General features: G+C 44.7%; 1 pseudogene; it reads left to right on the forward strand.

Annotated features, from left to right (window-relative positions):
• Window positions 1–7,028: 7,028 nt before the first annotated feature.
• LOC134353498 (guanylate-binding protein 1-like) lies at window positions 7,029–24,819 on the forward strand (annotated as a pseudogene).
• The last annotated feature ends 329 nt before the right edge of the window (window positions 24,820–25,148 follow it).

Consider the following 25,148-nt stretch of genomic DNA (forward strand, 5'->3'; position numbering starts at 1 on the left):
AAAAATCCCTCACAGCATTGCAGTAGAAATATTAACCAGTGCATTACAATTGAATAGATTAGGACTGTACTTTTTAGAACATGGAAGACTGAGAGACGATTTGAAAGAGGTTTACAAAATCTGCAAGGCTTTTTCCACTGAGGTTAGGTGGGATGACAACCAGAGGACATGGCTTAAGGGTGAAAGGTGAGTTTTCAAGGGGAAGCTGCTACACTCAGAGGGTCATGGGAGTGTGGTATGAGCTACCAGCACAAGCGGTGCGTGCGAGCTTGATTTCAACATTTAAGGGAAGTTTGGATTGGTACATTAATGGTAGGGATATGAAGTGCTATAGTCATGGCATATTTGAGAGGAGTAGGCAGTTTAAATGTTTTCTGCATGAACTAGAAATGTCTCCTTTTGTGCAGTATTTCTCTATGACTCTATAATTGGAAATGCTTCAAACAGCAATTCCGTATATATTTAGCAGCGAGTAGAGCCAGAGGGGTGGAGGAAAAATTGAAAGTGTCTATCTTTCTACACATAGTTGTTGAAGATATTTTGGACATCTACAGCAGCTTTCAAATTGATGAGACAAACTTTAAATTAAACACTCTGATGGCAAAATGTGTGGAGTACTTTTTCCTAAGTAAAAAAATGTCATGTTTGAGAAATGCATGTTCTTCTTCTATGAAAAGAAACAAAGTATTAGCCTTGACCAATACTGAGCTGAGTTTCACACATTGGGTTAGTCCTGTGAGTTTGGAGAATTGAGAGACTCACTAGTCAGGGACAAAATAGTTTGTGGAATCTCAGATAATGGGCTCAGAGAAAGCTTGCTCCGTGTAAAAGATTTGATGCTAGAAAAGTCAGAGCAGAAAATAGAGGGGGATGGTGGTGTGGATTTGTTCACCAGAAGGAGAAATCAATATTCATGCCATCAGGATGGAGGGTACCAAGATGGAATTTAAGAATTTGCGCCTCCAACCTGAGAGTGGCCTCTTCTTGGCACAGAGCAGGTCATGGATGGATGGATCCCTTTTCCAGCCTCGTATCCCTTTTGCCAATCAACTTTCCAGCTTTTAGCTCCATCCCTCCCCCTCCTGTCTTCTCTCAAATCTCTCAGTAGCTCTTCCTTCAGTTAGTCCTGATGAAGGGTCTCGGCTCAAAACGTCGACTGTACCTCTTCCAATAGATGCTGCCTGACTTGCTGCATTCCACCAGCATTTTGTGTGTGCTGCATGGATGGATACATCAGAGTGGGAATGGGAATTGAAACTTAAATGTTTGGCCACCAGAAAGTACCACATCTGGCGGATGGTGAGGAGGTGCTCAATGAAGCTATCCCCAAATTTATGCCAGGTCTCACCAACTGAGAGGAGTCCACATCGGGAGCAGTGGACAGAATATACAAACCCAGCAGATTCACAGATGAAGTGTTGCCTCACCTGAAAGGATTGTTTGCAATCCCTGAATGAAAGTGAGGGCAGAGGTGTTTGGGCACGTGTAGTACTTAAGCCACTTGCAGGGAAAAAAATGCGTTGAGAGAGAATTGCTGGGGAGGGACGAATAGACAAGGGAATCACAGAGGGAGTGATCCCTGCAGAAAGTGAAGGCGAGAAGGTAAAGTTATGTTTAGTGGTAGGATCCCTTTAAAAATAGCAGAGGTTGTGGTGGATAACGTGTTGGATACTCCAGCTGATGGGGTGGTAGGCAAAGACAAGAGGAACTCTATCACCATTAAGGAGGTGGGAAGACGGGGTGAGCATGGATGAATGAGAAATGGAGATGCAGGTGAGGGCAGCATCAATAATAAAGGGAGGGAAACTCCAATCTTAAAAGAAGGAGGACATCTCTGATGTCCTGTGATGGAAAGCCACTTCCTGGGTACTGATGAGGCAGAGGCAAAGAAACTGAGAAAAGAGAATGGTATTTTTACAGGAGGTATTTTTAAGAGGTATAGAGCATAGAAGAGTACTGCACAGGAACAGGCTCTTCAGCTGACAATGCTGTTCTGAACCGGCTAAAAAGCAAATCAAAAATACCCAAACACTAATCCCTCCTGCCTACATCCCTCTATCTTCCTTCCACCCACATGCTTATCTAAGCGTCTCTTAAAAATCTGTACTGTATTCGCCTCTCCCACCATACCAGTTATCCACCACACTCAGTAACAAACTTACCCCCCACATATCCTTTGGACTTATCCCCCTCTCCTTCAATGCGTGTCCTCTTTTCTCAACCCTGTGAAACAGATACTCCCTGTCTCTCATATTCTTTCAGACCTCTACCAGATCTCCTCTCGGCCTCTGCTGCTCCAGAGAAAACAACCCAAGATTATCCAGTCTGTCCTGATAGCGCATACCATCCAAACAGGCAGTATCCTGATAAACCTCTTCTGCACTCTCTCCAAAGTCTCAACATCCTTACGATAGTGGGACGACCAGAACTTAATGCAATACTCCAGATATGGCTTCACCAGAGTCTTATAAAATTGCAACATAACATCTTGACTTTTGAGCTCAGTGCCTCAACTTATTAACGCAAGCATTCAATGCCTTTTTAACCACCATATTGATCTGTGCAGCCACTTTCAAGGAGTTATGAACTTGGATCCCAAGATCTCGCTGTTCAGCAACACTGTTAAGGATCTTGCCCTGAACAGTAAACTGTCTCCTTGCATTTATCCAATCAAGGTCCAGCACCTCACATTTATCTGGGTTAAACTCCATCTGCCATTTCTCTGCTCATATCTGCAACTGATCTATGTTGTACTGCATAGATCTTTGCCAGTCTGATACACTGTCCAAAATTCCACCAATGTTGGTATCATCTTAAAATTTACTAACCCACCCAACTACATTTAATCCAGGTCATTTACTGTATATACATCACGAACAGCAGAGGTCCCAGCACAGATCCCTGTGGAACACCACTAATTACAGACCTCCAGCTTCAGTAAGTCCCTTCAACCATTACCCTCTGTCTCTTATGCACAAGCCAATTCTGAATCCAAATGGCCAATTCACTGTAGAGCCCATGCATCTTAATCTTCTGGATTAGCCTCATGAGGGACCTTGTTAAATGCCCCCCTTACTCAAATCCATGAAGACAACAGCCACTGCCCTACCCTCATCAATCTCTCTTGTCACCTTTAGTAAAACACAACCTGCACCACACAAAGTCATGCCTGGCTCTGTCTAACAAGAGAATATCTGCAGACGCTGGAAATCCAAACAACACACACACAAAATGCTAGAGGAACTCAGCAGGTCAGGCAGCATCTATGGAAAAAAAAGTATAGTCGACGTTTCAGGCCAAGACCCTTCATTAGAACTGGAAAAGAAAATGAAGAGTAGGTTTAAATTGTGGGGCAGGGGAAAGAGAAACGTAGATGATAACCAGGACAGGGAGGGATGAAGTAAATAGCCAGTAAGGTGATTGGTAAAAGAGATACTGGGCTGAAGAAGGGGGAGTCTGATAGTTGAGGATAGAGGCCATGGAAGAAAGAAAAGGTTGGAAGAGCACCGGAGAGAGGTGATGGGCAGGCAAGTAGATAAAGTGAGAGAGGAAAAAGGGAATGGGGACTGGTGAAGGAGGGGTAAAGGTAAAGTAAAGAGTTTAGGTGATAGAGACCGAAGGAAATGGAATAAAGAAAAAGGGGGTAAGAGCATCAGGTGGAGGGAATGGGTGGGCAAGGAGACAAAGTGAGAGAAAGAGAAAGGGATGGGAGATGGTAAAAGTGGGGTGGGATGCATTGCTGGAAGTTTCAGAAATTGATGTTCATGACATCAAGTTTGAGGCTACCCAAACGGAACATAAGGTACTGTTCCTCCAACCTAAGTGTGGCCTCATCATGACAGAGGTGGAGGCCATGGATGGACATATTGGAATGGGAACGGGAAGTGGAATTAAAATGGGTGGCTACTGGGAGATCCCACTTTTTCTGGCAGACAGGGTGTAGCTCCTTGGCCAAATACTTTCCACATCTACATCGGGTCTCACCACTATACAAGAGGCCACACTGTTTTGCTGAGCACTTACACTCCATCCGCCAGAAGATGTGGGATCTCCCAGTGGCCACTCATTTAATTCCACTTCCTATTCCCATTCCTATACGTCAATTCATGGCCTCCTCAGCTGTCGCGTTGAGGCCAGACTCAGATTGGAGGAACAAAACATTATATTCCATCTGTGTAGGCTTCAACCTGATGGCATGAACATTAATTTCTCAAACTTCTATCAATACCCCACACCCCAGCCCTTTCCTTCACCAGTCCCCATCCCCCTTTCCCTCTCTCACCTTCCCTGCCCATCACCTTCCTTTGGTGCTCCTATATACTTTTCTTTCCTCCATGGCCTTCTATCCTCGCTTATCAGAATTCCTTCCCCAGCCCTTTCACCAATCAACTTCCCAGCTATTTACTTCATCCCTCCTGCTCCCAGTTTCACCTATCACCTTGTGTTTCTCTGTCTCCTCCCCGACCTTTTAAATCTATTCCTTGACTTTTTTTCCTCTGGTCCTGCCAAAGGGTCTCGGCCTGAAACGTTGACTGTACTTTTTTACATGGATGCTGCCTGGCCTGATGAGTTCCCCCAGCATTTTGTGTGTGTTGCCTGGCTCTCTCTAAAAATTCCATGAGTTTCCAAGTGAATGAGAGGGGATCTGATTGAAACATATAAGATTATTAAATGATTGGACACGCTGGAGGAGGAAGCATGTTCCCGCTGATGGGTGAGTCCAGAACCAGAGGCCACATTTTAAGAATAAGGGGTAGGCCATTTAGAACGGAGTTGAAGAAAAACTTTTTCACCCAGAGAGTGGTGGATATGTGGAATGCTCTGTCCCAGAAGGCAGTGGAGGCCAAGTCTCTGGATGTTTTCAAGAAAGAGATGGATAGAGCTCTTAAAGATGGCGGAATCAACAGTTATGGGGAGAAGGCAGGAACGGGGTACTGATTGTGGATGATCAGCCATGATCACAGTGAATGGCGGTGCTGGCTCAAAGGGCCGAATGGCCTACTCCTGCACCTATTGTCTATTGTCTATTGTCTATAAGTGCTCATATATCCTATCCCTAAGAATTTTCTCCAGCAATTTCCCTACAAGTGCATGAGATTCACCGGTCTATAGTTCCCAGGATTTTCCGTTGTTCCCTTCTGAAATAGAGGTTCAGCATTAGATACTCACCAGTCCTCCAGGATCTCACCTGAGGCTAGAGATGGCATGAAGATACTGGCTAAGGCCCCAGCAATCTTGCCTCTTGCTTCCTTCAATAAATTGTGGTAAATCCCATCAGATCCTGGGGACTTACCACCTTAATGCTCATCAGGAGACCCAATGCTTCCTCATCCTTGACCTCTAAACGCCCCAACATATTTATGTATTCAGCTCTGATCTCCTGGTCCTCTGTGTGCTGTTCCTTGGTAAATACTGAAGCAAAGTACTCATTAAGTTCCTCGCTTACATTCTCTGCATCCAAGCATGATATTGGTTCCCCTCCAGTTCAGGTGCAACCCACTCCTCTTGTACAGGTCACTCCTTCCCTAGAAAATGTTCTAATGATCCAAGGACTTGAAACCCTGTCCCCTGCACCATCTCCTCAGGCATTCATTGATCATTCCTATTACCCCATTCCTACCTGCTCGAGCCATGACACTGCTGGTAATCTGGAGATCACTACCTTGGAGATCCTTCTCTTCAGCCTCTTTCCTAACTCTGTATACTCACTATCTTCCCATTTTCTGCCTCTGTCATTGATGCCAATATGCACCACAATCTCTGACTGTTCACATTGCCCCGAAATAATATCCAGCAGCAGCTCCAATACATCTTGGACTCTTGCAGCCAGGAGGCAACACACCATACTGTTGTCTCTTTTGTGGCCACAGTACCCGCTTTCTGACCCCTAATTAATGTGACCCCTATCACTACCACACTGGCTGACTTTTCCATAGGTGCTGCCTGGACGGCTGAGGTCCTCCAGCATTTTGTGTCTATTGCTTTGATTTCCAGCATCTGCAGATTTTCTCTTGCCTGTAAAGCCAAAGACTTCCTACTCTATCACGGGCACACTCCAGTCAGCTTGACCTTTAGCTGCCACTGAGTTTAGGCCGGCAAAGCGAAAAAAGACTGACCTTACCAAAATCTTTATACTCTCTCTCCTCGACTTTCATAGGGCTCTCTCAGTGACAGTCACCGCGCCTGAGCTGCTGAAAAAGTATAATTGAGAACTTATAGGTTTATAAGAGATATCGGTTGATAGTTTCTCTCTGGACAGAGAGAACAAGAAAGTAGAGGGAGGCATCAGACATGGACCAAGTAAATTTAAGCACAGTGTAGAAGTTAAAGGCAAAATTGATTAAATTGATGAGCTCAGCGTGGGTGCACGAAGCAGCAACAGCACAGTCAGCATAGTAGCAGAAGAAGAGATGAGGAGTAAAACTGGGCAAGGTTTCAAACATAAACTGTTCTACACAGCCTACAAAGAGGCAGGCATAGATTGGGTCCATGCGAGTGTCCATACCTACCCCTTGCATTCAGAGAAAGTGGGCATTCAAAGTTCAAAGTAAATGTATTATCAGTGTACTAGGTGTCACCACATACAACCCTGAGATTACTTTCCTGCGGGCATACTTAGCAAATCAAAAGTTTTTAGCAAGCTGGTCTTCATCAGTTAGTGCACTAAGTTTGAAGTGGGTGGTTACACTACATTTGTACAAAGCATTAGTGTGGTCACATGGAGCACTGTAAACATCAGGAACTGTAAACTGAAGGAGCTGAAGGAAATAATTTCAGGGTGAGGACCAGTTCTGTCACACAGAGGAGGGAGATGGTGGAGTGGAATTGGTTGCTTCTTTTGTCAAGAAAGATACAGAGGGCTTTAAGGCTTTCCTGATGGGAGATAGATGATTATTGACACAGTCTCCAGCTTGAACATGAGTGGGACTGCAGCCACTCTGGCCAAACTTGGATCCTGCCTACTGGAGTGTTAGAGTTTCTGCGGAGTGGTGAGGCTCTCCCGAAGCATGTTGTCAGGTTTGCTTACAATGGCTTGCTGGTAAGCCAGTGTGGTTTGCAGACATTCGTATTCTGCTGAGTTCATGATGGCTCAATCGTGCTGTAACAAGAGACCTACGGATGGTGGTTAATCCAAGTGCAGAGCAAGGTCCAGAATTAATTCATACTCAAAATAAACAAGATGATACAAACAAAATCCAAAGACAAAATCACAAAGAGTAGTACTAGAAATTGAATTCTTATGATTGAGCACTGACTGCTCAGCACGAGGCCTTTAAGTACAGGCTTTCCATGAAGGAATGTGCCAGCAATAATTCGCAGTCTGAGTCACTGAGGGACAGTGCCAGCTAACCATACTCCGGGGAATTGGAGCGCTGGATCTTGGATGCCTGCCACTGTTCAGTCAGGACCATGACAATATCATATCAGATCCCTTGGACTGAGTAAAAGAAGAGTACTTTGGGGGTGTTATGTTATCCAACAATAGACTCCCAGGAGTGAGCTACAGGGTAAGACCTAATCTAGGGATTTGGAGGTTTCTATATTAAAAATAAACAGATTACTGGGAATGATTTAGAGGCTTCGATCTAATGCAGGGATTTGGGGAAATTATATGTTGAATAACAGATTTCCAAGAGTGAATTATAGGTCATAATCTATTCCAGGTGTTCAGAGGGAGTATATATAAAATAACAGATCCCCAGTAATGATGTAGAGGCTGGGATAAAATCCATGGCATCAGGGGTAGGTATATACTGCAGGTAACAGATCCCATTGAGTAAATTACAGTTTGGGATATTCTCCAGGGGCTCAGGATTGAGACAAAGGTGTTTTGGTGATGTGCTCTGTGTTTGTCTGTTCCATTTACTGTGATTCAATCAGTGTTTGATTCCCTTGCTCTGACTTTGTAGCTATTTCTGGCAAGGACAGTCAGATGGCAACAAACAGAAGGAGGAGAAACCCTTGCAGCTGGTTTATAACAAGGATGGGAAGCTGCACCTGAACCCAAAGGCTCTGCAGGTCCTCCAGTCCATTGAGGATCCAATGGTTGTTGTGTCTGTGGTTGGTGGTGCTCGTACAGGGAAGTCCTACCTCATGAACTGTCTCGCGGGAGACAAGAATGGTAAGGGCAGTGGCTGTAAACTTCCACCTCTAACCTTTCACCTCTGTTTACTATCTGTCCTGCATAAATTATCCCCTAGACCAGGGACACACAGAGCACACTTGCTTTGTGAAGCTGTCCGTAGTGGGAGATGTACTGGAGATGTCACGTTGGTGTTCCCATCATGGTTTTGGACAATGAATCCAGAGAGATCTGGGGAATTTGAACTGCAAGTTGGTGGTGTTGTGGATAGTGTAGAGGATTGTCGCAGATTTCAGAGAGACATTGATAAGATGCAGAAGTGGGCTGAGAAGTGGCAAATGGAATTCAACCTGGAGAAGTGTGAGGTGGTACACTTTGGAAGGACAAACTCCAAGGCAGAGTACAAAGTAAATGGCAGGATACTTGGAAGTGTGGAGGAGCTGAAGGATCTGGGTGCACATGTCCACAGATCCCTGAAATTTGCCTCACAGGTAGATAGGGTAGTTAAGAAAGCTTATGGAGTGTTAGCTTTCTTAAGTCGAGGGATAGAGTTTAAGAGTCACGGGGTCATGATGCAGCTGTATTAAACGCTGGTTAGGCCACACTTGGAGTACTGTGTCCAGTTCTGGTCGCCTCACTATAGGAAGGATGTGGAAGCATTGGAAAGGGTACAGAGGAGATTTACCAGGATGTTGCCTGGTTTAGAGAGTATGCATTATGATCAGAGATTAAGGGAGCTAGGGCTTTACTCTCTGGAGAGAAGGAGAATGAGAGGAGTCATGATAGAGGTATACAAGATATTAAGAGGAATAGATAGAGTGGACAGCCAGTGCCTCTTCCCCAGGGCACCACTGCTCAATACAAGAGGACATGGCTTTAATGTAAGGGGTGGAAGGTTCAAGAGGGTTATTAGAGGAAGGTTTTTAACTCAGAGAGTGGTTGGTGCATGGAATGCACTGCCTGAGTCAGTGGTGAAGGCAGATACACTAGTGAAAATTAAGAGACTACTAGACAGGTATATGGAGGAATTTAAGGTGGGGGTTTATATGGGAGGCAGGGTTTAAGGGTCGGCACAATATTGTGGGCCTAAGGGCCTGTACTGTGCTGTACTATTCTATATTCTATGTTCTATCTTCATATCTTAGATGCAGAGAACATACTGGTCTTATTAATGGAGACCAGAGTTACTTGCTGCAAAACCAACTCTGTGTTGACCATCAATTGTCCTTTTTCACAAATTCTACAGCAATCCCATTTTATTCTTCCCATGTTCCCAACAATTCCTTCCAAACCCTATCTCTCATTCACAAACTAGGGATAGGGTATTCACAACCTGCACGTCCTTGGGCTATGGAAGGTGATAGATCCACGTATGTTCTTGCAAAGTTTACCTCTGTCTCTCTCTATCTCTCTCCCTCTGCAGGATTCTCAGTGGATTCTACCGTCCAGTCTCATACCAAAGGAATCTGGATGTGGTGTTGACCTCTCCCTCACAGACCCAATGAGGTCCTCCTGTTGTTGGACACTGAGGGCCTGGGAGATCATGAGAAGGTCAGTCCCTCCTTCACAACTATCTCTGTCTTCAGAATAGTGGTTTCATTACCAAATGGGTAACCCAAAGACAGAGGAATGATCCATAGACCAGAGTTCAAATCACACCACAGGCAATGGGGACATTTAAATTCTCTTTACAATCTAGATTTAAAGTAAAACTTAATTAATTTGTTAATTTACTAACATTGTCATCTTAGGTTCATGCTGAGTTTCAGGGAGGAATTCTGCTGTATTCTCCATTGGAACTGTATGTGGTCCAAGACCATTACCCACTCCAAGTTTTCTGTCCCACCCACAACAATTCCCATCCCCATACTCCCAGATGAAATGGTTGTTATGTACCATGTTAGTGTGCTCTCCCCCAGCACTGTGGTGGTGAGCACTGGCTGAGACTCGGTCTGTAAGGCTTCCCTTGGCCATACACCTGCCACTGGTAGCATTGACTGGAAGGATGTTGTGGAGGGAAGCCTCACCCAGCAACCTCTGTAAACACTGAGCAAGAAATGTCCAGAAATAGATGCTTATCTATTAGACTGATCTCTGAGTGAGAGCTCTCACTAGCTGCTCCTTTGTTCTACCTGCAGGGAGACAGCCACAATGATCATTCCATCTATTCATTGGCTATCCTTCTGAGCAGCGTCCTCATTTACAATGGTAAAAGTCAAATAGACCAGCAAGCCTTGGAAAACCTACAGTATCCTTCACTGGTGTCTCTCAGTCCTTCTTTTTCAGGGTGATATCTGTAGAGTGACAAGTGCCTCTCAGTTCCTCTCTTTTGGGAATATCTGCACAGTGACTGATGTCTCTCAGTCCAATCTCTTCGACAGATATTTTACACTGACCAGTTAATCTCAGCTCGTGTCTCTCTCAGTAGGATATTTGTGCACAGACTTAAATTTCTCTGTCTCTTTCTTTTGACATATATCTGTACACTGAACACTGTCTCTCAGTCATAGAGTCATTGAGTTATACAGCAGGGAAAGCATCCCTTTGGCCTTGCTCATCCATGCTGACAGAAAAGCATTCTTAAGCTGATCCCATTTTCCCACACTTTCCCATATTTGTCTGAGTTCTCATCATCTTCAAACCTGTCCACGTACTTCGTAAGTGTGTCTAATATATGTGCCTCACTCACTTCCTCTGCTGGCTGCTTCAATATCATCACCACCCTTCATGAATTAAAAAATGACATCTCAGGTTCTTATTATAACCATATAATGATATAACAATTACAGCACAGAAGCAGGCCATCTCGGCCCTTCTGGTCGATGCTGAACTCTTACTCTCACCTAGTCCCACCGACCTGCACTCAGCCCATAACCCTCCATTCCTTTCCTGTCCATATAGCTATCCAATCTAACTTTAAACAACAACATCGAACCTGCCTCAACCACTTCTGCTGGGAGCTCGTTCCACACAACTACCACTCTCTGAGTAAAGAAGTTCCCTCTCATGTTACCCCTAAACTTTTGCCCTTTAACTCTCAACTCATGGCCTCTTGTCTGAATCTCTCAATGGAAAACGCCTATCCACGTCAACTCTATCCCCCTCATAATTTGAAACACCTCTATCAAGTCCCCCCTCAATCTTCTACACTCCAAAGAGTAAAGACCTAACTTGTTCAACCTTTCTCTGTAACTTAGGAGATGAATCCCAGGCAACATTTTAGTAAATCTCCTCTGTACTCTCTCAATTTTATTGACGTCTTTCCTATAATTCGGTTACCAGAACTGTACACAATACTCCAAATTTTGCTTCACCAATGCCTTATACAATTTCAATATTACATCCCAACTCCTATACTCAATGCTCTGATTAGTAAAGGCCAGCGTACCAAAAGCTTTCTTCACCACCCTATCCACATGAGTTTCCACCTTCAGGGAATTATGCACAATTATTCCTAGATCCCTCTATTCTGCAGCATTCTTTAATGCCCTACCATTTACCATGTATGTCCTATTTTGATTAGTCCTACCAAAATGTAGCACCTCACATTTATCAGCATTAAACTCCATCTGCCATCTTTCAGCCCACTCTTCTAACTGGCCTAAATCTCTCTGCATGCTTTGAAAACCTACTTCATTATCCACAACACCACCTATCTTAGTATCATGTGCATACTTACTAATCCAATTTACCACACCGTCATCCAGATCATTAATATATATGACAAACAACATTGGACCCTGTACAGATCCCTGATTAACCCTTATTAATCTTTTCACTCTAACCATTATACTATATCCTGTAGTTTTCATTTTCCCAACCCTGCAAACACAGAACATGGACCCTATCAATGCCCTGCATGACTGGAACTGTACATAGTTCTCCAAGTGTGACCACACTATTGCTTTATACAAATGTGGGGTAACCACCCACTTTAAACTTCGTGCATTAACTGATGAAGGCCAGTATGCTAAAAACTTTATTCACATCCCCGTTCTCTCTATTTGTGACTCCCCTTTAAGGGAAGCACCTCCTTCACTCCAAGGTCATTCTGTTGTGCAAAACTATCTAGAACTCTTGCATTCCATGCAAAGCTCCTACAGTAGTTAGTCCATCCAAATGTAGCTCTGAATTCCATTTGACATTACTGAGTCTAGCTGCCCAGATGACCAAGATCCCATTGCACTTGCTGGTGCTCCTCTTCACTGTCTGCTGTGACAGTGAAATAATGCCAGAGAACTGTGCCCATCTCCAGCAGTTCCAAAAATACATTTCCATCTTGCTCTTTCAGGGGCCCAATTTATGCTCCCTTCTGCCCTCCAAATTTCCATCCTGAGTTAACTCTAGCATCATCTAGATCTAATGATTCACTTGATCCCACCTGCCTGTTTCTGAATCAAGACATCTCCTCTTTACACAACCAGAGTTACAATAATCCTTGACATCCAGGGTTCTCAAACACCAACAGCTTTGCTTTTTACTCCGCATGTCCCTCTCTCTTGGGTAAATATCTCCACAATGAATGGTGTCTCTTGGACACACTTTCTCTGAGAGGGAGATCTGTACACTGACCAGTGTCTGTCAGTACCTCTCTCTCAGGGACAGATCTGTACAGTGACTGACATTCCTCACAGTTTTCCTGCCAACACTTTATTCCTTTATGCTTGATGTTGCTCCCAGTTTTCTGACTGAACTGTCTAAGCGGATCCAAATGAAGTTCCAGCACGATGGCTCTGACAGTTGGGACTTTGTCCGTTTCTTCCCTGAATTTGTCTGGGTGATCCATGATTTGACACTGGATATGAACGTCGATGGAAAAGGTGCGATTCCGAATGAGTACCTGGAGCACAGTCTGAAACTGAGGGACAGTGAGTATGTGGCAGTGCCATTCTCTGAGGAGATAGGGTGAACTGGAAAGGGGCCAGAGAAGGGAGGGAGCAGGGTTGAATTCAGTGTGTGAGGGGGTGGTGGAGGAAGGGGCAGCTGGTTACCTTTGATGATCTGTGCACAAACACTCCAGGGTCTCCCGGCTCATTCACATCTCTCATTCCCCACTTATTCTGCATTCCCTTGCCCTGTTCACATTCGCATTCATATTACCTCACAATTCCCTGCAATAACTTGATACCAATGTACAGCATCTTCTCTTTCGATAGTATAACTGCACTATTCCCACCCATCTGACACCTCTTTCCTATCAGTATCATCTGATTGGCTGGGTGCCACTCTTCCACACACACGCCTCTCAATCAATATGACCCTCAGCTACACTGTACGACACCAATGTCACATCATTACCCTCCATGCCAAGTCACCCATCTCCCAAAAGCAATGCACTTGATGCCCCTCCCACACATCCTGTCCCTCACCATCACACCTCGCAAACTGCCTCTGCTCTGTTTCCTTCCTGTCCTTCCCCTATTCCTCCCCACAGCCCTGTGGGTAACAGTCACCATGTTGGGAATGGGAGAACAGACTCTGTAAGGGTGATTCCTGCCTGATTCCTGGTTCTTTTTTACAGGTGAGATCAGTGAGCAGGACAAGGAATATAATGAACTCCGCAGGTGTATCCGTAATCATTTTCCCTCACGTCATGTCTTTGCAATTCCCTTTCCCAAACACCCAAAGAAACTTGAGCAGCTCCAGGAAATGGAGGATAAGAATCTGGATGAGGATTTTGTTACGGAGCGGCAGAACCTCGTCGATTACATTCACACCCACAGGAAAGTCAAGAGAGTTGTTGGGGGTCAGCTGGTCACGGGCAGGAGTGAGTAACTGAGCAAAACCTCACCACCTCTCTTCAGTATAACACACTAACCTGGCATGAGAAAATCTGCTGATGCTGGAAATCCAAAGCAACACATACAAAATGATGGAGGAACTCAGTAGGCCAGGCAACATCCATGGAAAAGAGTAAACAGTCGTTGTTTCACACTGTGACTCTTAATCAGGACTAGAAAGGAAGGGGAGAAATCAGAATGAGAAGATGATGGGGGTGGGGGGCAGACAAGTACAAGGTGACAGGTGATAGGTGAAACTGGGGAGGTGGTGAAGAAAGGAGCTGGGAAGTTGATTGGTGAAAGAGATAAAGGACTGGAGATGGGAGAACCTCATGGGAGAGGGCAGAAGAGAATGGAAGAAGGGAAAGGAGGAGGAGCACCAGAGGGAGTTGATGAGCAGGTAAGAAGAGAAGTTGTGAGAATGAAACAAGAATGGGTAATGGTAAAGAAGATGATGTTGGTAAATGACGGGATGTTCGAGAAATTGAGTTTCATGCCACTGAGATGAGCACCTTCTCTCTGTCCAGCACAAAACGCAATACTTCCTGGTGGCCCCCCACCCCCATTGCCATTCCAACATGTCAGTTCATGGCCTTGTCTACTGCCATGATGAGGCCACACTCAGGTTGGAGGAGCAGCACCTTATATTCCGTCTGGGTAGCCTCCAACCTGATTGCATGAATATCGATTGGATGTGCGTATAACAGACATGAATGGAAAGCAAGTTGGAGCCAATTGGAGTAACATATACAAAGTAAGATTTCCAGCATCTGCATATTTTATTTTGTTTGTGATTTGATTACTACTCTGTGAAGTTTCTCCATGGATGCCTAACCTGAAGAAGTTTAAAACTTCCCTTCGATGGGAGTTCAGTGAATCCCTCTCTCACTGCTCCCCTCTGTGATCCCTGCTGCTATCCAACACTTTGAACGCATTCTTACCCAGACCCACTCACCTTGTCTTTCTCTTTCCTCTCCCCCAACCTTTTAAATTTGCTCTGTAGTTTTTTTTTCTCCAGCCCTGCGGAAGTGTTTCAGCCCGAAACGTCAACTATACTATTTTCCATGGATGCAGCCTGGCCTGCTAAGTTCCTCCAGCATTTTGTGTGTGTAGCTAGGATTTCTAGCAGCTGCAAATTTTCACTTGTTTGTGATGGGATCCAATTGGAAGCGTGTATGCTGGAATTGAATGGGAAGGAGTAGGGACGATTGTAATTGTGTTAAATGGAAGTGAAAGAGAAGGGGTTGGGATCCCATTGGAAGTGAGTAGAGTGGAAATTTATGGGAAGAAGTTGGGATCCCATTGCAAGTGAGTACAATGAAAATGAATGTGAATATGTAGAGATCCGATTGGGAATACAGATAATGGGGATGAGTGGGATGGTGTGGGATACCAGCATGAATGTAGAGGGCAAAAATGAATGGGAAGAGATAAAGTCCACCACGAGTGAATGGGAAAGTGTGGGGACCCATTGGAAATATCAACTGTGGTATTGAATGGGAAGGGTCGGGAGTATGGACTGCAGGATTCAATCAGAAAGGGACGGCGACCCATTGAGAGGATGAATGATGGGAGAATTGGAGGGGGTGTGATCCCATTGGAAGTGAATGAGAATGGGTTGGATACATTGGGATATGGAGAGTGGGAATTGAGGGTGTGAACAGATTCCCAGGCACTGACCTCCAGAAACATCCCACACAGGATTTGTTGAATTGACCAAGGCACACACGGGCATGATGGCGGATGGGGTCCTACCGTGTGTGGAGAGCAGTGTCGCCAAACTATTGGAGGTGGAAGACCAAGCAGCAGTAGATGAACCCCTGAAATTCTATGATGATGAAATGAAAAAATTCTCAGAATCTGGCGATGTACTATGAACAAACTCATAGAGTATTACCATGCAACGAGCCAAATGGCATTCAATATCTTCCACAAAAGATGTATGAACAACAGTGGCAAACACATCGAACAGCTGGAGGTGAGCTTCTAATCTTCAGTGATTTCCAACTTTCTCGACTGTACAATATCCCTGGATCCAACCCTTAAGAGTGAGAGACAAGGAGCATAGATACTGTATCATCCTGAACATGAGGGACTGAGAGACACCAGATAGTATAGTTCACTCCCTGAGTGACAGTGGCGGAGAGACACCGGCTTGTATACAGGTCACTCCTGATCAATCTACAGACCTCTCCCTGAGAGAGTGACTCAGAGATATTGTTCGTGTACAGATCTCTGACTGAGAGAGATTGATTGAGAGACAGTGGTCAGTGTACAGATCTCTCCCTGAGAGAGAGCCACTCAGAGATATAGTTGGTATACAGATATACCACTAACAGAGAGGGACTGCGAGACACAGTTCAGTGTACAATACTTTGTTTCCGAGTTTACTGTACATCTTTCCTTCACTCCCAGGAGACAATGAGATATACTTACAAGTTTCTCGTGGCCAAGGTCAAGGAAAAGTTACAAGAGGGATGTGAGACACATTTACAAAAAGTAATGTCATTAATAAAAGCAAACCTGACATCTGAACATTACTTGAGACCTGGTGGTTTCCAGGAGCTGAAGAAGGATCTTGATAAGGCCATCAAGGAGTATAAAGAAAAGGCTAAGAACGAGATGGAGGTGTGTTCAGTATTTTACAGCAAGGCATTTACTTTTCAATTCTCATAGCTTTTCCTTTCTCTGCCTTACATGAATTCAGAAAACTCCCTCATCTGCCTCCTCCCTCTCACCCAACAAAAAGGAATTTGTTTTTCACTTTCCGTACATCTGGAATGGGATTAACTGAGTAGATTAGGTTTGTGATCGGAAAACCAGTTATGGTAGGCTGTGGGAAGAGTTTCATTTGTAGGATTTGTCAGTGATGGGCTAGAGCCTTTGGGGCAGTGGGAGGAGGTTCAGTGAGTGAAGAGTCAGTAATGGGCTGTGTGAATTATCTTTTAACACTGGTTTTCAAGGCCTTCCAATTTCTCCCTTAAAAAATCTTAACTGTGCTTCAGTGGAGAGAGTTCCAAAAGCCAATCCTGCATAGAGAGAAAAATGTTGGTCTCATATCTCTATTGATCAAGCTACCTGTTTATCTAAATCAGCTTTGCGATTCATGACCAACTCCCATACATTCACCATCCAGTCCATGTGCTGATTCTGGGTTTTCCCACAGAGGTGTCTGGAACCAACCTGTCTTACCTTCTCTAACAATGTAATCTGTCCTTCCAGGTATCAGTCCAGGAACCCATCTCTGAAATGTTTCCAGTGTGTTAGTGTTAAAGGAGACCTATGCTATCCAAAACCTGATATAACTGAAGTATTTCCCTTCTACTTTTGTTACACACTCTATCTCTCCCACCTACTTGCACACAAACAGTAGTAGTGAGGTCGGAGATGGTATTAAACAGGAAATTAGAAATGTGTGCAATAAAGGAACAGCAGTTATAATGGGTGACTTCAATCTACATGTAGATTGGGTGAACCAAATTGGTAAAGGTGCTGAGGAAGAGGATTTCTTGGAATGTATGCGGGATGGTTTTTTGAACCAACATGTCGAGGAACCAACTAGAGAGCAGGCTATTCTGGACTGGGTTTTGAGCAATGAGGAAGGGTTAATTAGCGATCTTGTCGTGAGAGGCCCCTTGGGTAAGAGTGACCATAATATGGTGGAATTCTTCATTACGATGGAGAGTGACATAGTTAATTCAGAAACAAAGGTTCTGAACTTAAAGAGGGGTAACTTTGAAGGTATGAGATGTGAATTAGCTAAGATAGACTGGCAAATGACACTTAAAGGATTGGCGGTGGATATGCAATGGCAAGCATTTAAAGGTTGCATGGATGAACTACAACAATTGTTCATCCTAGTTTGGCAAAAGAATAAATCAAGGAAGGTAGTGCACCCGTGGCTGACAAGAGAAATTAGGGATAGTATCAATTCCAAAGAAGAAGCATACAAATTAGCCAGAGAAAGTGGCTCACCTGAGGACTGGGAGAAATTCAGAGTTCAGCAGAGGAGGACAAAGGACTTAATTAGGAAGGGGAAAAAAGATTATGAGAGAAAACTGGCATGGAACATAAAAACGGATTGTAAAAGCTTTTATAGATATGTAAAAAGGAAAAGACTGGTAAAGACAAATGTAGGTCCCCTGCAGACAGAAACAGGTGAATTGATTATGGGGAGCAAGGACATGGCAGACCAATTGAATAATTACTTTGGTTCTGTCTTCACTAAGGCCGACATAAATAATCTTCCAGAAATAGTAGGGGACAGAGGGTCCATTGAGATGGAGGAACTGAGCGAAATACATGTTAGTAGGGAAGTGGTATTAGGTAAATTGAAGGGATTTAAGGCAGATAAATCCCCAGGGCCAGATGGTCTGCATCCTAGAGTGCTTAAGGAAGTAGCCCAAGAAATAGTGGATGCATTAGTGATAATTTTTCAAAACTCGTTAGATTCTGGACTAGTTCCAGAGGATTGGAGGGTGGCTAATGTAACCCCACTTTTTAAAAAAGGAGGGAGAGAGAAACCGGGGAATTATAGACCGGTTAGCCTAACGTCGGTGGCGGGGAAACTGCTGGAGTCAGTTATCAAGGATGTGATAACAGCACATTTGGAAAGCGGTGAAATCATCGGACAAAGTCAGCATGGATTTGTGAAAGGAAAATCATGTCTGACGAATCTCATAGAATTTTTTGAGGATGTAACTAGTAGAGTGGATAGCGGAGAACCAGTGGATGTGGTATATTTGGATTTTCAAAAGGCTTTTGACAAGGTTCCACACAGGAGATTAGTGTGCAAACTTAAAGAACACGGTATTGGGGGTAAGGTATTGGTGTGGGTGGAGAATTGGTTAGCAGACAGGAAGCAAAGAGTGGGAATAAACGGGACCTTTTCAGATGGCAGGCGGTGACTAGTGGGGTACTGCAAGGCTCAGTGCTGGGACCCCAGTTGTTTACAATATATATTAATGACTTGGATGAGGGAATTGAATGCAGCATCTCCAAGTTTGCGGATGACGCAAAGCTGGGTGGCAGTGTTAGCTGTGAGGAGGATGCTAAGAGGATGCAGGGTGACTTGGATAGGTTGGGTGAGTGGGCAAATTCATGGCAGATGCAATTTAATGTGGATAAATGTGAAGTTATCCACTTTGATGGCAAAAATAGGAAAACAGATTATTATCTGAATGGTGGCTGATTAGGAAAAGGGGAGGTGCAACGAGACCTGGGTGTCATTATACACCAGTCATTGAAAGTGGGCATGCAGGTACAGCAGGCGGTGAAAAAGGCGAATGGTATGCTGGCATTTATAGCGAGAGGATTCGAGTACAGGAGCAGGGAGGTACTACTGCTGTTGTACAAGGCCTTGGTGAGACCACACCTGGAGTATTGTGTGCAGTTTTGGTCCCCTAATCCGAGGAAAGACATCTTTGCCATAGAGGGAGTACAAAGAAGGTTCACCAGATTGATTCCTGGGATGGCAGGACTTTCATATGAAGAAAGACTGGATGAACTGGGCTTGTACTCGTTGGAATTTAGAAGATTGAGGGGGGATCTGATTGAAACGTATAAAATCCTAAAGGGATTGGACAGGCTAGATGCAGGAAGATTGTTCCCGATGTTGGGGAAGTCCAGAATGAGGGGCCAGAGTTTGAGGATAGAGGGGAAGCCTTTTAGGACCGAGATTCGGAAAAACTTCTTCACACAGAGAGTGGTGAATCTGTGGAATTCTCTGCCACAGGAAACAGTTGAGGCCAGTTCATTGGCTATATTTAAGAGGGAGTTAGATATGGCCCTTGTGGCTACGGGAGTCAGGGGGTATGGAGGGAAGGCTGGGGTGGGGTTCTGAGTTGGATGACCAGCCATGATCATAATAAATGGCGGTGTAGGCTCGAAGGGCCGAATGGCCTACTCCTGCACCTATTTTCTATGTTTCTATGTTTCTATAAACATCTTGCAAATCTTGCACTAGGACATCCAGATCTCTCTACATCTCAGAAGTTCACAAACTCTTCCATTTGGATAATATGCTTCTATTTACCTTTCTGCCATAATGGATATTTTGCATTACCCTACATTGAGCTCGACTTGCATGGTCCTTGTCTATTCACTGAAAATATGTCTTTACATCACCTCTGTGTGTCATTCTTACAACTTATCCTTGTGTCAATTGAGAAAAAAATTTGCCTTCATCCAAGGCCACAATATAAATTGCACATAGTTTTCAGTTGTGGTTTTAGCAATTTCCTGTAGATTGGTAAGAGGAGTTTCCTAGTTGTGTATCAATCCCCGGCACTAGATATTTGATGGGGAGAGCCCGTCTCCGGTCTCTTGTGGACTGATGTGATGGGAGAGAGTTGGACGTGAATGATTGTATCTTCTCTTCTCTGTAGGGGTGGGCTGTCCTCACCCATTTCCTGGAAGAGGAAAAACCCTGACTAGACCAGGTACAGGAGTTGGACAGCAAACTGACAAGAGAAGAACAGCGTGTCTCTGGTGAGAAAATAGACAAAGTGCTCAAAATATTCAGGTCAAGGTGCATCTGTAAATGTTAAATTAACTCTTTGAGTCTGAAAACTGAAAATGTGAGACAATTCTGCTGGGTACTTCATCTCAGTGTTCATCAGAAACATAGTGCTATCAGGGAAAGGTGTGCTGACGTTCTTGGACATGTTCATATTAAGAAGAGGTTGGTGTTGGGTCTCTCAAAGAACATAAACAGAAGGCCAGAATGGCGTGCCCAAGAGGAGAGGTAGATTTGAGGCAGGAGTAGGGGTTATCAGTGAGGAGTGGGTAGTCCTTGTTGAGGAGATATAGTTGCAGAGACAACAGAAGGGCTTGGCATATGATGTTATTGGAATGTGAGCATAAATACAAACTCATTAACCTTTTATTGTGCATTGGTCACTTATGTTTGAAATGTAGATACTATATGTCTTTGCCCTATACTGTACTGCTGCCAAACAACAACAAATTCACATCATACATTGGTGATAATAAACCTGATTCTGAATTCTGAACTCATGGAGGTGTAAGCAAATGGAGGAGAAGAGAAGATCCTGGCTGAGGACAGAATTCTCCGCTTCAGAGAGAGGAAGATCAGACAGACTATTGAAGACATGGCAGGGGATAGAGTCGGGGTCCAGGGAGGGTAGAGGGTCAAAAGGATTGTAGGAAGTAGGGAGGCAAAAATTGGAGGGCTCAGAGGGTTGAAGGGGTTGTGGTATACTGGGAGACATGGGATACCAGGAGTGAGTGGGAAAATTTGGTAGAAGACGAGGAGCAGTACGACCCAGTAGTGGCATGAAATAATATTACAATGGCAGAGGCAATAAACAAAAATATCCAATACATGTTAGAACAGATCAACAGGTGTAATGGGGACTTGCTCATTGAGTGGAAAGATCAAATTGGTCAAGGCAATCTTGAGGAGGACTTCATAACTTTCCAAAACATTGGGTTAATGAACCTACAAGGGAACGTGCTATCTTTTTCTCATCCTGGGTAATACCGATTTTGTTTTTAGAGATCATCTTGGAAAGGGTGGTTAGAGTATAAATGAATTTCTCATACAAATGGAGAGTCAATAGTTTGATCCAAAACCCGCTGTATTATACCGAAACAAGGGAGAATACAATGGGATGAGAGAGGAGTTGCATAGTGTAGATTAGAAACACAGGCTACATGGTGGGACAGTGGCTGCAGGAGTGGGACCCCAGTACTTACACTAATCGTGGCCGTGGGTGATGGGAACGGAAAAATGCCATGGGATACCGACCCCTTTTGTGGACAGAGAAAGGGTGCTCCAGTGGTTGAGGGACCTCCCAGTATTGCTACTGAGACAGTGAACACGGTAACAAGAAGGATGCAGACCACAAATGTTGTGTTTTATGTTCAGGCTCCAGGGTAGGCCAAGAGCTGCCTATTTCTTAACAAGGAATATTTTCCCTGGACTTGTTTACCAGGCTTCAGGGCTTGTGTGAAGGGTTGAGATGAGGACACTTGCTCCTCTCTACCTCGGGATGTGACTCTGGATGGACTTCCAGGGCCAGAAGAAATGAGGCCATCCTTCAATCTGATGCCTGACGTGGAGATGATCCCGCCCCTCTGGTCACCAACAGGCCCAGATTCCCCTGAGGTGTCTGAGGATTCCTCCACCACTGATCCTGGGGTTAAGATAGAACAAGCTGGAGGGTATGGGAGACTCAATGCAGAGAGAGGAATGCACATGTCAGCTATGAGTGGCTTCTGCCTGGAGAGGGACAGGTATTTGTGGTAGTTGGGGGTGTTGGTGTCCATTGACAGTAAGAAGATGAACTGCCGTGTGTCCTATATGATGATTCCACTCATCCTAGTTCCTGGAATAAGTCTCCGCTGGCTACTGACTTATAGGTTGGAAATGGCATAGCTCATGAGGTGTGTCCACACCATTCTCCAATACACTTGGTGCTGTGCTCAGACAACCACCTGTTGTGGGCAGAACTTATTCTATCACACATGTGGGCAGGGTCCATGTACCGGCACTTTAACAACTAGCACTTTAACAGGCTAGAGAACAGCCCATTTCCAAGATTTGTTCTGACTTAGAGGGAGAGCAGGGGTGTTTCCCCTCTCCAGAGGTCATGGTCAAAGCTCACATGTGTCTGTTCTGTCAGGCGTATATCTGGGGGCCAACCAAGGAGTAGAGAAGATTGAGGAAGAAGACAGAAATGAGATTTTAAAAATGTTGTTGTTGATTGCATGTATATTTGTAAAGAATAATCTGAGAAATACCTAAAAATGATTGTTAGAAACAAAACAGTTTGAACACTGATGTCCTTCTTCAAAGAAAGGGATTTCCCTCCCTCCATTATTGATGCTGACCTCACCCACATCTCATCAATTACCAAATTATCCACACTTACCCCACCTTCCTGCAACCTTAACAGTGATAGAGTTCCTCTTGTCCTTACCAACCACCCCAGGAGTCTCCGCATCCATCACATCATCCTCTGCAACTTTCACCAACACCAAAAGGATCCTACCATTAAACATATCTTTACATCCCCTCCCCCTGCTTTCCGCAGGGATCACTCCCACCACAATTCATCCATTCATCTCCATGGCCCCCCAAATATCACCCTCCCGGCACTTATTCCTGCAAGCAGCCTAAATGTTACACTTGCCCATATACCTCCTCCATCATCTCATTCATGGCCTCAAGCAGTCCTTCCAGGTGAGACAACACTACACCTGTGCATCTGCTAGAGTCGTCTATTGTTTTTGGTGCTCCTGATGCGGCCTCCTTTGCATTGGTGAGACCCATCATAAATTGGGGGACCACTTTGTCGATCACCTCTGCACCAGCTGCCTCGAGCGGGACTTCCCAGTGACTAAACATTTTTTTTTAGATCATGAGGACATGCAGTCCTCTTTTATTGTCATTTAGTAATGCATGCATTGAGAAATGATACAATATTCCTCCAGTGTGATGTCACAGAAACATAGGACAGACCAAGACTGAAAAACTGACAAAAAACACATAATTATAACATATAGTTACAACAGTGCAAACAATACCATAACCTGATGAAGAACAGGCCATGGGCACGTATAAAAAGTTCAAAGACTCTCAAAAGTCCCACATCTCACGCAGACAGGAGAAGGAAGAAAACTCTCCCTGCCATGCCCGACCACGGTCCGACTCTGAGTTGTCCGAAAACTTTGAGCCTCCAATCAGCCCTCCGACACCGAGCACCAAGCACCATCTCTGCTGAGTGCTTCGACCCCAGCCCCGGCCGCCAGCAGCAGGCAAAGCTGAGGATTTTGGGGCCTTCCCTGCGGAGATTCTCGATCGCACAGTAGCAGCAACAGTGAACTGGACATTTCAGAAGTTTTTCCAGATGTTCCTCCGTGCTTCACATGGCTGTCTCCATCAAAATCAGAATTGTGCACGGCCCCTATTTAACAAATACGATATCGTTTTACCGGAGAGCTGTGCGTGCTGCGTCACGCCGCCATCTTCTCCTCTTGCCCTTAATTCCGATTCCCATTCCTGTTCTGACATGTTAGTCCATGGCCTCCTCCTGTGACAAGAAGAGGCTAGGCCACCCTCAGGGTGCAGGAACAATACATGTCTGGTACACCTCCAATCTGATGGTATGTATATCGATTTCTCCTTCTGATAAACATACATCCCCCCCACTCCTTCTATTCCCCACTCTGACCTTTTACTTCTCTCACCTGCCTGTTACTACCCCAAGTTCCATCATCCTTCCCTTTGTCCTACGGTCCACTCTCCTCTCCTATCAGATTACTTCCTCTCCAGCCCTTGACCTTTCCCACCCACCGGGATTCACCCATCATCTTCCAGCTAGTATCTTTCCCCTCCCCCACCTTTTTATTCTGGCATCTTTCCCTGCCTCTTCAGTCTTGAAATAAGGACTCTGGTGAAGCGTTGACTGTCTATTAATTTCCATAGATGCTGCCTGACCTGCTGAGTTCCTCCAGCATTTTATGTGTGTTGTCTTAGATTGAACAGTGAGTGAAGCTCCTTCTCAGTGTTTTGTCACACACACATAGAGAAATGACCCCTTCACCACTCTCTGCACAGACTAATCAATTCATCCTCTGCCCCTTTTGTCAGCTTTGGAAGAGAAGCTCTCAAGGCTGAAACAGGAGATAGAGAAGATGGAGCAGGAGAGGAAGGCGGCTGAGGAATGCAGGCATAAGGAAATCAAGCAGCAGATCAGAAAGAGGCATAAGGAGGTTAAAAAGTGTCATGTGGAGGAACTGAAGGAAGCCATGGAGCATATGAGGAGTGAGATGGAGAAATACGAAGACGAGGGCAGGGAGGAGGATGCCGAAAGGACTCAGCAGAGGTACGAGTACCTGAAGAAGAAATATGAAGAGTCAATAGAATGGAGTTTCAAAAAATTTATAAGGGTGCATGTCCTGAGATTAGTGCCATGTGATCTCATGTGACTTGTGATTGTCACTGTGACCTGTGATTGTCACTGTGGCAATACAAAAGGTGTTGACATAAAAGATGCATATATTTAGAAATGTCTCCACAGCACCAACCCTGTGACATCCCTAACAGCTTCCAACCCCTCCCAATCTGATCAATGAACTAGACCCCAAATGTTGTCCACCCCACACATTTCACATTCAATCCCCAGCCTGATCTGGGGGCGCACACACTGGAACATTTAAAGCGTGGTCAGGGATTTCCCCCCAGTTTATCCATATATTCCATCTGGTGAATCTCAGAACCCCAGGGACGTGAATGAGATCATCGTTTCCCCATGACC

The sequence above is a fragment of the Mobula hypostoma genome, chromosome 11 (genome assembly GCF_963921235.1).
Source record: "Mobula hypostoma chromosome 11, sMobHyp1.1, whole genome shotgun sequence".
Taxonomy (NCBI): Eukaryota; Metazoa; Chordata; class Chondrichthyes; order Myliobatiformes; family Myliobatidae; genus Mobula; species Mobula hypostoma.